Here is a 14,994-nt window from a genome sequence, read left to right as displayed (position 1 = left end):
AAGGCTCACAGTGGAGTTCAGGAGACACACAAACACACACGAGCGCCAGGCGCCAGCAATATAAAGCAGGAGAATACAGAGTTCTCCCAGCCAGAGAGCTGGGTGGCCAAACAGAGCAGGTGACCCCATGGGACACTGTTGGCCTAGCATTGTGGGTGGCCCCTCTTGCTGGCCTATGACCAGGTCATCAAGGCTGCTCTCAGCTCTGTGACCCCAGTGGGAGCACATGGATAAGCGGGGCAGAGGAAAAGTGGCTGCCATTTGTTTGCTTTTCCCTACAGAGTGTTCCGCACCCAAACCCTCTGTGAAGAGTACTGTTCTCACCGACTCAAACACACACGCTGCTGTTGTCTTTTGGTCACCTCTCTTGGCCATTGAAAGCTGCCCTAGACATTCACTTTAACCCGATTTCTCCAGGGAGAATGGAGGGGCGTGAGGAGGTTCCACAGGTCTGTGGAACGGGCCCTGGTGTCCCCCACGGCCTTCCCCGCTCACGCGCGTAGCTCTCAGAGCGCGAAGCTCCGTGCGGGAGATCCTTACGCGTGCACAGCGGCTGTCTGTAACCAGCAGGTGGCGCTGTGCTCACAGGCGCCTGACCTCAAGCCTGGCAGGTGGTCCGAGCTCAGGTTCAGACTGAGCTGAGGTTGATCTGGCTCCTCCTAGGATCCAGGCTCAGAGCTAAGTGCTAGTTGGTGCACCAGTAATTCTCAAACCTGAGCGTGCAAGTCCTGGAGGCTTTGTCAGAACACAGATTCCTAGAACTTGTTCCCAGAGCTCCTGATTCAGTGGGTTTGGGATGGGGACCGAGAATTCACATTTCCAACACGTTCCCCGGTGGGGCTGCCCGTCCCGATGGCCGAGGGACCACACTTTGAGACCTGCTGCTGTGTAGTATCCCATTTAATCTTCTCTCCCCACTCTGGGTTGACAATACCACTCCCAACATACCAAGGAAGAATCTAAAGTCCCCACAGGCCAAGTGACCTAGCCTTGGTCTCACGGCTGGGGCATCGTGCCCACCCTTGTCCCAGAAGGGCAGTGAAAGATTGCAGGCTTGGGATAGTAGGGTACTGGGAGCGGGCATGGGGCACTATTAGTCTGGGACTAATTCCTCAGGTGTCCACAGTGATTTAAAAGCACTTTAGGGGCACCTGGGTGGCTCAGTTGGTTATGCCTCTGACTTCGCTCTGGTCATGATCTCTCGGTTGGTGAGTTCCAGCCCCAAGTCAGGCTCTGTGCTGACAGCTCTGAGCCTGGAGCCTGCTTCAGATTCTGTCTCCCTCTCTCTCTGCCCCTTCTCTGCTTTCTCACACACACACTTCTCTCTCTCAAAAATAAATAAACATGATTTAAAAAAAAAACAACACTTTAGCTTGGGGGCACCTGCGTGGCTCAGTTGGTTGAGCCTCCAACTTTGGTTCAGGTCATAATCTCCCTGTTGGTGAGTTCGAGCTCTGCTGCCTGTCAGCGCAGAGCCCGCTTGGATCCTCTGTCCCTCTCTCTCTGCCCCTCCCCTGTTTGCACTCCCTCTTCTCCCTCTCAAAAATAAATAAACATTTTTTTTAAAGCACTTTTGCTTCTATTAAAATTTAGTCTCACAATCCTGGCCAATGCGCACTCTCCCCCATGGAGGTTGTGCTGTGCCGCACCCCACCCCCTTCTGTTTTCAGGACTGAAGTTCACTCAGCTGAGTCCCTCCCTGGGGATGGTCCTTTCCACCAGAGAGCTATCTTTGCCCAAGGTCGCACCTGCTCTGTGGGAGCAGCTCACATTCACTGATGGAGGCGTCCCACCCACCAACTCAGGACAACTCAGAAGGGTCACCCTAGCTCCGGGACTTCTGATGGCCTCTGTCTCGAGCAAGCTCAGACAGCCCCGCTTCTCCCCAACCTTTCCTCCACCCGTGTGCATTCTGCAGGCACGCCCCAATAAACTTCTGCACACAAAAATCTTTGTCTCCCAGGGAACCTGTCCTGCAAAGACTCGTCATGTACTGTTCCAAGCATTTACATGTATTGTTTCATGGGAACCTCGCAACAGCCCCAGGAGGTAGGTATGTTTGTTATCCTCAGTTTATGGATGAGAAACAGAGGAACAGAAAGGCTAAGTAGCTTGCCCAAGGTCACAGAGCTAGCAAGCCAGCAGGGCTGGGGTTCCTGTGCAGTGGTCAGACTCCAGAGCTCCAAAGTATTACATAACACTGTCTTCCAGAACATTCCTGTGGTATAGCTTCAGGGAAGTTAAACAAAAGAAACAGCTGAAGATACACTCTGATTTGAACGGAGGAAAACCTCTGTTGTCCCCAATTGTTTTCCAGCAGCCTATTGCTGGTGCCTAAACATGCACTGCCTTGGTGCTTAATTTTAGTCCAGGCGTTCTCATCTGGGGGCAATTTTGCTCCCCAGAGGGCATTTGTCAATGCCTGGACACTTTTGGTTGTCAGACCTGGGGGAACTGTAAGGGCATTTAGTAGATGGAAGTCAGGGATGCTACTCACGTCCTATAACACACAATGCAGCCCGCCCCCCACCCCACCCCACCCCACATCCAGCCCAAAGTGTCAGGTTGAGAAACCCTGCAATCTACGTTAAAGCCTGGTCTCCCAGAAGTCCCAGTGAGACTAGGCCTTGGTCAAGGTGACCAGAGCTACTTGAGTTTGGGGGTTGATAGAGAGTTTGGAGGGCAAACCTCCTACCTTGCAGTCCTTGAAAAACATGTATTATCCCCAGTTAACAGGTGAGGAAACTGGAGCATCAAGAGAGTATATGTGTAGTGAGAAGAGAGGAACCTGAGGGCCCTGGAGACAGCTCTTTCCCTCCTTCATAAGTTAACCACAGGTCAGCTCAGCAGGCCCAGGTTGGTTCAAGGAAAGATCACAAGGCTACAAGACCCCACTGATCCACTCATTCTTCACCTTTGACCTTCCTCCTGCCACTCTGTCCCTTACCTCTCCCTGCTGGCCACACTGTCCTCCTTAACATGCCAATGCCACTCCTGCCTCAGGGCCTTTGCACTTGCTGTCCCTTCATCACTGAATAGTCTCTTCCAGCTATCTGGTCTCAATCCAAATGTTACCCTCTTGGAGAGGTAAGGCCTCCCCTAACTGCTCCACAAAAGGACAATAATACCCTGCCTCCTCCTCATTCTCATTACCATGTGTTATTTTTTCCTCAGCACTTATCACTATCTAATGTACAATAGATTTATTTGTTTATCCTCCTCTCCCTTACCTCCGCACTGATTTATTTTTTTATTATTATTTTTTTAAATGTTTATTTGGAGATGGAGAGAGAGACACACACACAGAGTGCAAGTAGGGGAAGGGCGGAGAGAGAGGGAGACACAGAATCCGAAGCAGGCTCCAGGCTCTGAGCCGTCAGCACAGAGCCCGATGCGGGGCTTGAACTCACAAACCGCAAGATCATGACCTGAGCAGAAGTCAGACGCTCAACCGACTGAGCCACCCAGGCGCCCCCACACTGATTTATTTAATGCCTTTTTCCCACTGGTCCTGTTTTTTTAATTAATCTTTTTATCGTTTATTGTGTCTGTCATCAACCGTCTCTAATCCATTGTGGAATAAAAAGAAATACAAAAAGGAACTAGCTCATGATCACATGAACCATTCATTAGACTAATCCTTCTAATATTTTTCTATCAAGATTTCCAAACAGCAAAGTGGAACAAACAGGATGCCATCCCACCTTCTCAAGCTTTAGGGGAGAAGCCTGAAGCTGCCACTAAATTTCCTGGGGCACCGGGGTGGCTCAGACGGTAAAGCATCCGACTTCGGCTCTGGTCATGATCTCACGGTTTGTGAGTTCGAGACTCGTGTCCGGCTCTGTGCTGACAGCTCAGAGCCTGGAACCTATTTCGGATTCTGTGTCTCCCTCTCCCTGCCTCTCCCCCACTTGTGCTCTGTCTCTCTCAAAAATAAATAAACCTTAAAAACAAAAGAAGGAAGGCTTAGTTTATTTATACTGGGTATCTTCTTCTACCTTTTGAATTTTGTGCTGTGTCCACTTATCATTTTTTTTTCAAAGCCACTTTTTTTGGGGGCGGTGGGGAGAGCAAGCATGAGTGGTGGGGAGGGGCCAAAGGAGAGAGAAGAGAATCCCAAGCAGGCTCTGTGCTCAGCACAGATCCTGACGCAGGGCTTGATCCCATGACCCTGGGATCACGACCTGAGCCAAAATCTAGAGTTGTACACTCAACTTACTGAGCCACCCAGGTGCCGCATAAATATTTAAATAGTACCTGGCCCATAGTAAGTACAACAGAAGTATGAGTTATCATCACTCTTATTTAAAAATCATATAAAATTATTCTGAGGTGGGGAGAACTTGGGAGGGAAGGGAGAGCAGAGCTCAAGCTGTGGGGGTGGGGGTGGGGGTGGCCCAGTCCAGGTGGATGGGTTGCAGATGGTGCTACAAGGAGAGCTACTGGGGGCAGCGGAGCAGGGTGCTCCTGAGAGCTCAGGAGGGATGCAGGCCTCCCTCGTACAAGCTGGGGACACACTCCCTGGCAAGATCCCAGAGTTTCCAGAACATTCCATGAAGCCAGAGGAACACTTCAGGGGAGACCATGAGACCTGGTACATTCGGGCCTCTGAGAGAAGAAACTAAGTACTTCAGAGGAAGTAGCAGGACTAGCCTTGGGCTCCTTGAGGACGGGGTCTACATCCTCTGGGTTGGCTGAATGACTTTCCAGAGGGCTGCTGCTGGTCTTGTCACCTGGGCGATCAAGAGAGGGCCCAGGCCCAGGAACCGCTGTCTCTCACAAGCTTGTGGTGACAGTATCCTCCACCAGCAAGGGTTGGAAGGAGTAGAAAACTCGGGCTTGCTTACATGTATGTCTTTTTTGACCTTTTTTCTCTCCTGGAGACTGGCCAACTTGAGACCACTCGGTAGCTTAGGACAATGTCTAATCATTCTCCAGAATGTACCTGGCCCAAGAAACATGGGGAAAGGGAGAAGAAACACTGCTTTGGTAATCCTATTTGGATTTTCAGGGGAGAATAATCAAGGAAGGGGGCAGCTTCTGGCGTTGGAGAGGGATGGATAATGTAGCTGGGGGCAGCAGCTAGGATGATTTATATGGAGTATCCCTCCCTCTGAGAATGCAGAGTTTCAGAGAGAATTCTCGCTTTACTCCTGTGCATGCACACCAGGACAATTTGTAAATCCAAAGGACTGACAGGTGTCCACAGCAGCTCAGGGACAGTGGAGAAAGCTGTGTTCCAGAGAACATCTTGGGTCCCTCCTCAGCAGGGATGTCGTGCTGGGAACACTGTATGCTAAAATCCACCATGGAGGGGCTCCCGGGTGGCTCAGTTGGTTGAGTGTCCTACTTCAGATCAGGTCATGATCTTACGGTCTGTGAGTTTGAGCCCCACATCGAGCTCACTGCTGTCAGCGTAGAGCCTGCTTTGGATCCTCTGTCCCCTCTCTCTCTGCCCCTCCCCCATTCACTCCCTCTCTCTCTCTCTCTCTCTCCCTCTGTCTCTCAAAAATAAATAAAGCATTAAAAAATAAAACAAAATCCACCATGGAAAAGTTTACCTCAGCCATAATAGAAACGGAAGCTAAAACTATTCTAAAATACCGTTTTTTCACATAGGTTGGCAAAAGATCAAAAGTTTGATCACACACATCGTGTTGATCAGGGTGGAAGGAAGCAGGCTCTTTTTCCCTGGAGGGAGGGTAAAATGGCACAATCCCTGCGGGAGGGCATTTGGCAATAGCTACCAAAATGCTAAATGCGTATTGTGGACTAGGAGCGCCGCTTCTGGGAAGTTCAGCGACAGCAATCCCAGCAAAATGACATCATGCCATGGCAGCATTGTTTGTTGGAGAGAGTCTCAATTTCCCTAAATAAGTGGCAATAAATTAGAAGAAGACAACACAGCGGCACGCTCTACGGCCATCAAAACCAACAAGGACGCTCTTTATGAACCCATACGGAACGAATTCCAAGAGATATTAAGTGGGGGTGGGGAACAAATGCAGAAAAGTGGATGCAGCATGCCAACATCTGTGTGAAAAAGGGAAAGACGCGTGTCTGGATTTGCTTGATGCGCACGGAGATCGCTGGAAGGCAACTTAGACGGCGGGAACCACAGGCCGCAAGTTGGGAGGGGGCCTGGTGTCCTGGAGCTGCCTCTGCTCCCTGAGAAGGCTCTCGTCCCCTTCAGGCTCCTCCCTTCCAGGAAAGAGCCCAACCTGTGGCTCCCAGAGGGGGCTGACAGAGGTCGGGAAGGAGCAGGGCTTGAAGCCCCTGTAGCCACTTGGGCGTCTGGGGACCTTACCCTCGTTCTTTAACCTCTAAGCCTCTGTTTCCTCTTCTGGTAAGCAGCGAGAATGATGGTGCTATTAATAAATGAGGCGGGACGTGTGTAAGCAGGGAGGATAATTGTACCACCTTATCAGGCTAGTGAGAGGACGCACAGACTAATCCAGGCGAAGAGCTTAGCACGGTGCCTGGCCCTGGCACTGTGTCAATGGATTGGTTCCAAAATATATCTTGGTTTCTCATTGGCATTCTGACCCTTACAGGATCAAAACAGACACTCCTCGGCAAGGCCAATGAGACCCTTAGGGTCCACCTTACCTTTAACCTTCATTTCCACACTCAGCCTTGCGTCCCCCTCATAGGAAGTGGTCTCTGTTCTCTCTGCCTGGAATGTCCTTCCTTCCTTTGCTTGACTTGGTCAACTTTAAGGGCCAGCTCACATGTCACCCTCCCTGGAAAGTCTCAGCCCAGAAGGCGTTTGTGATGCCAGAGTGCCTGGGGTGCCCCTCGGTGGGGCACCATCACACCGCATGGTGATGAAGCCCCCGATCCTGGCTGGTACCCACGCACTTGCTTGCTACGATAAAATGGACACGAAAAGATACTGAAGTCCACTCAAACAAGCCACAGCAAGACACCATCTTCTACCGCTCGGACTGATGAACTAACCCCAACAGGTTTGGAGACACGGGAGGTGGAACTGTAAGAGGCAGGCACGGAGGCGAGAGCGTAAGTTGCCATGACTCGCGGGGCAACCGGGGACCCCTGTCCACATTTAGCAGGTGCGCACAGAGAAACGACCTACGCACAGATCTGCTCACTGCATCCGTGTGCAACAGTAGAAGGCTGGAGACTCCCTACGGGCCCATCCCCTGGGGTCAGGTTGACTAAGTTACGGTAGAGCCACACTATGGAACACCACGCGACCAAGAAACAGAACAAAGAAACTTTTTATTACTGACATGGAACCATTGCCAAATGATACACTGAGAAGTGCGGGAGAAAGCATGGATAGTTTGTATAGTATCCGCCACTGGGTAAAAAGAGGAGCGAGTATATACAAGCATTTGCATTTGAAACACAGACTATTTCTGGAAGAATAGGTAAGATAATATTGATACTAACATACTGGTAGCCTCCAGGGAAGAGAACTGGGAGTCTGGGAAACAGGGAAAGAAGGAGATGCTTAGTCATCACTTAGATCTTTTTCCTGTCTTTTAAATTTTATACTGTGTACATATAATATCTATTCAAAATTAAATAACTTTTTTAGGAAAGAAGGAAAAGCTAGTAATAAAATGGAGTTGAGGCTAAGCCACTCGCTCCAGGAGGAGGAAAAATACCTTGAACGTGTCTCCAGAAGCGAGAATGTCCATGGGAAATCATTCCCTCCGGCCGGCTGCCCCCTCCACCCGCAATGTGAGCTGACGTTCAGAGAATTAAGAACCTGTTTCAGTATGAGCCTGAGTAAAACAGAAGAACGATAAACTCACGATCAGTAGTCAAAGAAAATTCATAAATGAATGCATAATGAAAACCTAAAGAAATGAAATGAGAATTTGCCCCCCGCCAGCCCCCGCTGCCGGCTCTTTCATGATGGCAAATAACAGGCAAGGCTCAGCTCATGCTTCTTTTTTTTTTTTTTTTTTTAATTTTTTTAAAACATTTATTCATTTTTGAGAGACAGAGCACGAGCCGGGGAGGGGCACAGAGAGAGGGAGACACAGAATCTGAAGCAGGCTCCAGGCTCTGAGCTGTCAGCACAGAGCCCAACGTGGGGCTCAAACCCAAGAACTGCAAGATCATGACCTGAGCCGAAGTTGGACACTTAACAGACTGAGCCACGCGGGTGCCCCATCAGCTCATGCCTCTTATACCCAGGGCACAACTAGTCCTAAGAGCCTCTGAACCTCCTGATCCTTCTATTAAACCTCATAGATCATCAGGAACTCACTGGGTAAATGCGCGGGAGCAGGGCCCCCTTCCAGCCCCAGACCCCACCAGTTCAAATGACCCCTTTTCTGGGGAAATACTGTTGTAGAGCTGGCAGACGTGTTCCCAAACCTAACCTACCGAGCTGGAGTGCCACCTGAGGACCAATGCCATGGAAGAGACCTCTGCCAGATTTACAAGGGAGAGAATTGGTTATAGCTGCCACCAAACTAGCCTCCAAAGACATTACAGGAGGGGCACAGGAGCCTGGGGTGGGGGTACTGTGCAGGAGCAGGTGGGGCTTTGGGGATGGTGGGGACTTGAGCACCTGAGTGCTCTCAGGCAGGGTCACCTGCCCTCCCGCCTTCCCTCAGGCCATCTGGGCTCTCCCCTGTCCCTTACTCACCTCTTCCAGAAGCTTCACTTGCCAACCCACCCCACACGGGCAGTCTTCAGCCCTCAAGTCTATCCCTCTCCTGACAGTTCCCCCATCTTGAGTTAAACAGGTTCTTGTGTTTCTTTGTCTCCCTGACTACAGCGTGAGCGCCTGGGGGAAGGGAGTTTACTGTGTGTTTGTTTCCTCCCTCTCCCCTCAGTCCAGGACTGACAGCAGGGAGAGGTCACACTCAGCCTTGTTGGCTCTCTCGGGGCCTCCAGTTTTGGGGGGCACTGGCTGTCCCTCCAGTTGAATCATGTATGCTCCATGCCAAACTTTGCAAACGTAACTAAAGATAAGTAGTCTCATGCCCCTCCAGCGGCCAGAATGAGCCTGACGCTCCCTCTTTACCCGTCTCTGAATAACACCCAAAGCCCTTCCTCAGGCTTGGGAGGCTATGTGCCAGGTGACCCCTGCTCTTCCCCAGCCTCTCTTCCTTCTGCAGGCACACAGCCTCTCACTGCCCGGGGGCACGGACACTCCTGCCTCAGAGCCTGTATGCTTGCTTGCCTTTCCTTCTCCCTGGAATGCTTTTCCATGGGTGGCTTGCCTCATGGATGCATTCAGGGCCCTGCTCAGAGACAGCTTTCCTCCCTCACCTTTTCTAAAATAGCCACCCCTGAGGCTCCTGGGCGGCTCAGTCTGTGGAGTGTTGGACTCAGGCTCAGGTCATGATCTCGCGGTCTGGTTCGTGGGTTTGAGCCCTGCATCGGGCCCACTGCTGTCGGCCTAGAGTCCGCTTCAGATCTCCACCTCTCTGTCCCTCCCAGGCTCACGCGTGCACTCTCTCAAAAATAAACAAAACGTGACCCCTTCGGCACCTAGGTCCTCTCATCTGCTCCTCCAGATCCACTCACTCCCACCTTCACCCTGCGCTGTGCCCTGGGAGGCTGGCCCTCTGGCTTCCAGCTTCCATTGGGCAGAGAATGGGCAGGACACCGGAATTTTGGAGGGAGGAGGCTGGGGTCAGTCTATTAATTTCCCAGCTGGCTCCTTCCCTGTAGGGTTGCTGTGTGTGACCTGGCACCTCAATGACCTAAGGCCTCGGCTCTTGGCAGAAGGTGCCCACACAGGCCTCTCTCCGGGTTCTGGTAGCTGCTCCCCCCACCCCCCATCCCTGTCATCCAGGAAGTACACCCAGGCTAGTGGCGCCCTACCCTCTGCCCACACTGTTGGAGGTAATCCCTTTATTAGATCTTCCTTAAATCACCCAAAGTACACTCTGGCTTTCCCTGCAGGCCCCCACTTCACCACCCGACATTACATGCCTCTTGTTTGTGGGCTGTCTGTCCCACAACTGGACCACGATGTCAGAGGAGGTAACGGCCTTACTCTGTGCTGTATCCCAACGTGTGGCTCAGCCCCCGCATGCAGTAAGTAGCTCGGTTAAAGTTTGCTGAATGAATGAATGAGGAAGGGAAGGATCAATATAATCTGGAGAGAGGATATGGAGACTGGAAGGACAGGTAAGATTTTAGGAGGTGGGAGGCAGGAAGCACACAAATGAAGGCCCAGGGGGCAGCGGTGATGAGAATGGCCTTCTCCCCTCAAGGCATAAAGACCCCCATTAGGTCCTTCTCCACTTTTCTCCACAATCTCTAATGCGCTGGGTTTTGTCTCACTGGAATGAATGCCCTGGGGGCAGGGGTCATGCCTGTCTTGTTTACTGTGGAATCCTTTGAGCCTGGCAGTCTCTGGCATACACCCAAGGCACTAGGTCCGGCTTTGTTGAATAAATGAAAGCGATACTCGTTATCCAAAAGAAACAATGAACTGACACTGGACCTGGGAAGCCAGATCGGGCAGGCTGGACTTGGGGTAAGGAGCGGGGTAGGGAAGAACTACAAGGCGTCCTGCAGGGAGGGGAAGGGCTTGAAGGAAGACGGGCCTTCAGGGGACGCAGGCTGGGGAGAGCAGGGATGTGCAGCATCAGACTGGCCAGGCGGGGAAGGGGTGGCAGACTTTGGTGACCGACCGGATGCAGAGGAAGAGTGAAGACTCCAGAGTGTTTAGCTGGGTGACTGGCAGGATGGGTCGATGCTGTGAAGCCTGCCATCGTGGCCCAAGGCAAACACTCAAGGGCCAGGTGCTCTTGGCCTGTTTCTAACTTCCTGCGGAAGTGGGAAAACTGGGGAGCGGACGCGGTTTGAGGGGACACTGAATCAAATGCAATCTGTGTGGCATTGGGAGTATGGTCAGACAGCTCGGTGGAGAGCGAGCTACAGACAGAAGATGCTGAGGACCCCTGGGGGTATCAGCTGGAGGTGGAGGAGTAGATGAGCCACCTCCTTGTGAAAGCAGAGGACCGTTTGGGACCGTCCATAGCTGGGTGGGTCGGGAGGAAGAGCCAGCAAAGAAAAGGGAAACCCGGAGGCAGACTGACAAGGAAAGGACAGCGATGTCATGGAAGCCAAGGGAACAACTCTGAAGGAAGGGCCAGCCAACAAGGTCACACATCAAGGGCGAACGCTGGGTTAGACTTCACTGAGGGCCCCATCCTAGAAGAGGAGCTGACTGATGGCCTCTGGTCAGGCTGGGAGAGCCCAGGGTGCCAAGTCAGGTGGCCTCCGTGTTCGGGAAGTGTTTGCTGCCTGTCCCACCAAGGCATTCCCTGGCACACGGCCTCGGCCTCATCTGTGGCAGATTGCCACTTGTCCTCCAAATGCATTCCTTTGTTCTCTCCAGGGGGGCATAGCTCCCAAATTTTACCCAGCCGCTCCGCTGAAACCCACATTTCCTCACTTCCCTTGCAGTTCGGTGGGGCCATTGACTAGGATGGGGCAGCTTCTGGGTGTTGAGTTCTCCTTTACATACACCTCCCATCCGCCTCCTTCCCCCAGGCGGGAATGCACACCCAGCAGACAGGGTGGCAACCGCCTTCCATCACGTGGGTGTGAACGTCACCTGAGGTGATGGAGGAGCCAGGACACAAGGACACGATACCATCAGGCCATCAAGCCAGCCTGCACCCACCTACTCAGGCTTTCATAGAAGGCATACTTTTCTGTCTTACACCACTATAGTTGCGGATTTTTTTTTAAGAGCAGCCCAACTCATATTGGAACACATCATTTAATCCAGTAGAAATACCACCTTAGATCACACCAAAAGTTTGATCAGGGCCGTGAAAGGTGCCACAGGCACTTCCCCCTGCCTAAGATCCTCGTTCTCCTCGTGCCAGGGCATCCTTAAGTCTCCTTAATAATCTGTTACAGATCTATCTATTCATAAACTGCTCAAAATCCTTCATAAATGTTTTTGGCCCTTGGTCTATTCATCAAGGAATGGACAAGAGCAGTGATTAGCAGCCTCAGCCTGCCTCACTGTCACCCTCTCTGCCACTGGTTGTTTCTAGCTCCCTCCTCCCCCCACCCGCAGGCCAACGACAGTGTGGGTGTGCGGTGGGGGATCGCTTCGTACAAAGTAGTGCTCAATGCATTTGAGGAACAGAGGCGTGTAGGGTCAAGAAGCAAGAGCGAAAGGTAAAAAGCATGAGCTTGGGAGGAGAATGCTGGGCACAGACTGCAGCTTTATGACTCAGCAGCCATGTGGACTGCGTTGTCACCGACCTCCCTGGACCTCCATGTCCCCACCTGAAAATGTAGACGGTAAGAAAATCTGCTATTGAGGTAACGGTGAGGAGTAAATGAGTCAATACGTGTAAAACAGTGATCGGCAAGAGTTAGGATCCCAGTTAGTATGTTTTTTTATTTTTTTAATGTTTATTTATTTTCGAGAGAGACAGAGCATGAGCAGGGCAGGGGCAGAGAGAAAGGAACACACAGAATCCAAAGCAGGCTCCAGGCTCTGAGCTGTCAGCACAGAGCCGGACGCAGGGCTCAAACTCATGAACCGTGCGACCATGACCTGGGCTGAAGTCAGACGCTTAACCGACTGAGCCACCCAGGCACCCCAGTATCAGTTTTTGTGCGTAATTTTTAAAGCAACAGAAAAAGGAAAGGTCTGGCAATGGAATAATAGTGTCATTTAGAAGCCACAGTTACAGACATTCTCATTACACCTTCCTGACAAGGTATCATAATTATCCCATTTTATAGAACCTGGTTTTGTAGTTTAGTGATTTGCCCAAGATTTCACAGCTGGCAAGTTGAGGGGGCCATAGATACAAACGTCAGCAAGGTTTGTTCTATTGAGTCACATGGCCTCTTAGAGCAACTCTAGGATTCTAGAAAAACGAAGCTTAAGTCTGTCCGTTCTTTTACGCTTGTTCCCCGAGGCCAGGCCATGTTGTTACTGGTTTCTGTTTTCACTGCTCACTATGTAACTACCCCTTAGTCAGAAACAAAGACAAGGGGTCTGCTGAGTGTCCCTGCCCCCGCCTAGACTGGGGCTGCTGATGGAGGTGGGGTCGAGGAAGGGGCATACTTCTCAGTGAACAGTCGAGGGACTGGTGTATACTTAAGAGACGAGAAAACCCGAGGTGCCTGGGTGGCTCAGTCAGTTAAGCGTCTGACTTCGGCTCAGGTCATGATCTTACAGCTTGTGAGTTCGAGCCCCACATCGCGCTCGTCGCTGACAGCTTGGAACCTGCTTGGAGCCTGCTTCGGATTCTGTGTCTCCCTCTCTCCCTCTGCCCCTCCCCCACTCACACTCTGTCTCTCAAAAAATAAATAAACATAAAAAAGAGACAGATGAGAAAACCAAGTGCAGTGTGTGGATCTTATTTTGATTTTTTTTTAATGTCATTTATTTTTGAGAGAGAGAGACAGTGCAAGCAGGGAAAGGTCAGAGAGAGAGAGGGAGACAGAATCTGAAGCAGGCCCCAGGCTCCGAGCTGTCAGCACAGAGCCTGACGTGGGGCTCAAACGCACGAACCGTGAGATCATGACCTGAGCTGAAGTCTGATGCTTAACTGACTGAGCCACCCAGGCACCCCTTATTTTGATCTTGAGTCAAGCAAGCCAACTATTAAAAACAAACAGAAACATTTTTTAGACAACCGGAAAAATTTGAATATGAACTCAAATGAAATAATGAAATCACTGTTCATTTGTTAAGAATGATATGGACATGGTAATTATGTTTTAAAAAAAGTTTGGGGTGCCTGGGTGGCTCAGTTGGTTAAGCATCCAACTTTGGCTTGGGTCATGATCTTGTGGTGAGTTCAAGTCCCACATCAGGCTTTATGCTGACAGTTTGAAGCCTGCTTCAGATTCTGTCTCCCTTTCTTTCTGCCCCTTCCCTGCTTGCGCTCTGTTTCTTTCTCTCTAAAATAAATAAAATACAAAAAACAAAAATAAAAACAAATAAATTAAAAAAGTCTATCAGGGCACCTGGGTGGCTCAGTTGGTTAAGCATCTGACTTCAGGTCATTATCTCATAGCTCGTGGGTTTGAGACTCCCGTCGGGCTCTGTGCTGACAGCTTGGAGCCTGGGGCCTGCTTCGGATTCTGTGTCTTCCTCTCTCTCTGCCCCTCCCCGCTCACGCTCCCTTTCTCAAAAATAAACATTAAAAAAATTTTTTTTTTAAATAAAAGTCTACCAACCCACACAAAAAAACTAATTTTTGACAAAGGTATAAATGTAATTAATTCAATGAAGGAAAGTAGCTTTTCAACAAAAGGTGCTGGGTCAATTGGACATTTATAGGCAAAATAATGAACTCAAACTTCATATCTTAAAAAAAAAAAAAGATATGAAGGGTTTGAGTTCATTCTTTAAAGATGTAAAAAATATTATTTTTATCAATATTAGTATTTTAGTATTTAAATATAAATACAAGTTTATAAATATATAAATAAAAATATTCATAAAATATTTAAATTTAAATATTTATGCATATATTTTATATTAACATTTATAATTTGCTTAAATATTAACATTTTAATATTATTTAAATATAAATTTACAAATGAATATAATATATAAAATAAATACACATATCTTTTAAAAATATAAATATTTAATATTATTTTATATTATTTAAATATTTTAAATTTTTTTAAGTTTTTTTTTTTTTTTTTTAATAATCTCTGCACCCAACATGGAACTCAAACCCACAACCTCAAGATCAAGAGGTGCATGGTTCACCGACTGAACCAGTCAGGTGGCCCTAAACCTCACATCTTAGATAAAAATATACTCAAAATAGATCAAGAACTAAAATGTAACACATAAATCTATAAACACGTTACAAAAAAATAGAGAAAGATTTTTGGGAGCTAGGGCTTTGGTGAATAGATTTTAGACCTGAAAAACTCGATATGCCTAAAACCTAAAACCTTTTTATACAAAAAACTAAAAATGCCCATAAAGGAAAACACTGATAAATTGCTCTTCAAAATTAAAAACTCTGTGCTTTGCTGAAGAGCCTG

The sequence above is a fragment of the Panthera tigris genome, chromosome B2 (assembly GCF_018350195.1).
Source record: "Panthera tigris isolate Pti1 chromosome B2, P.tigris_Pti1_mat1.1, whole genome shotgun sequence".
Lineage (NCBI taxonomy): Eukaryota > Metazoa > Chordata > Mammalia > Carnivora > Felidae > Panthera > Panthera tigris.
Note: the sequence above shows the minus strand (reverse complement) of the source record.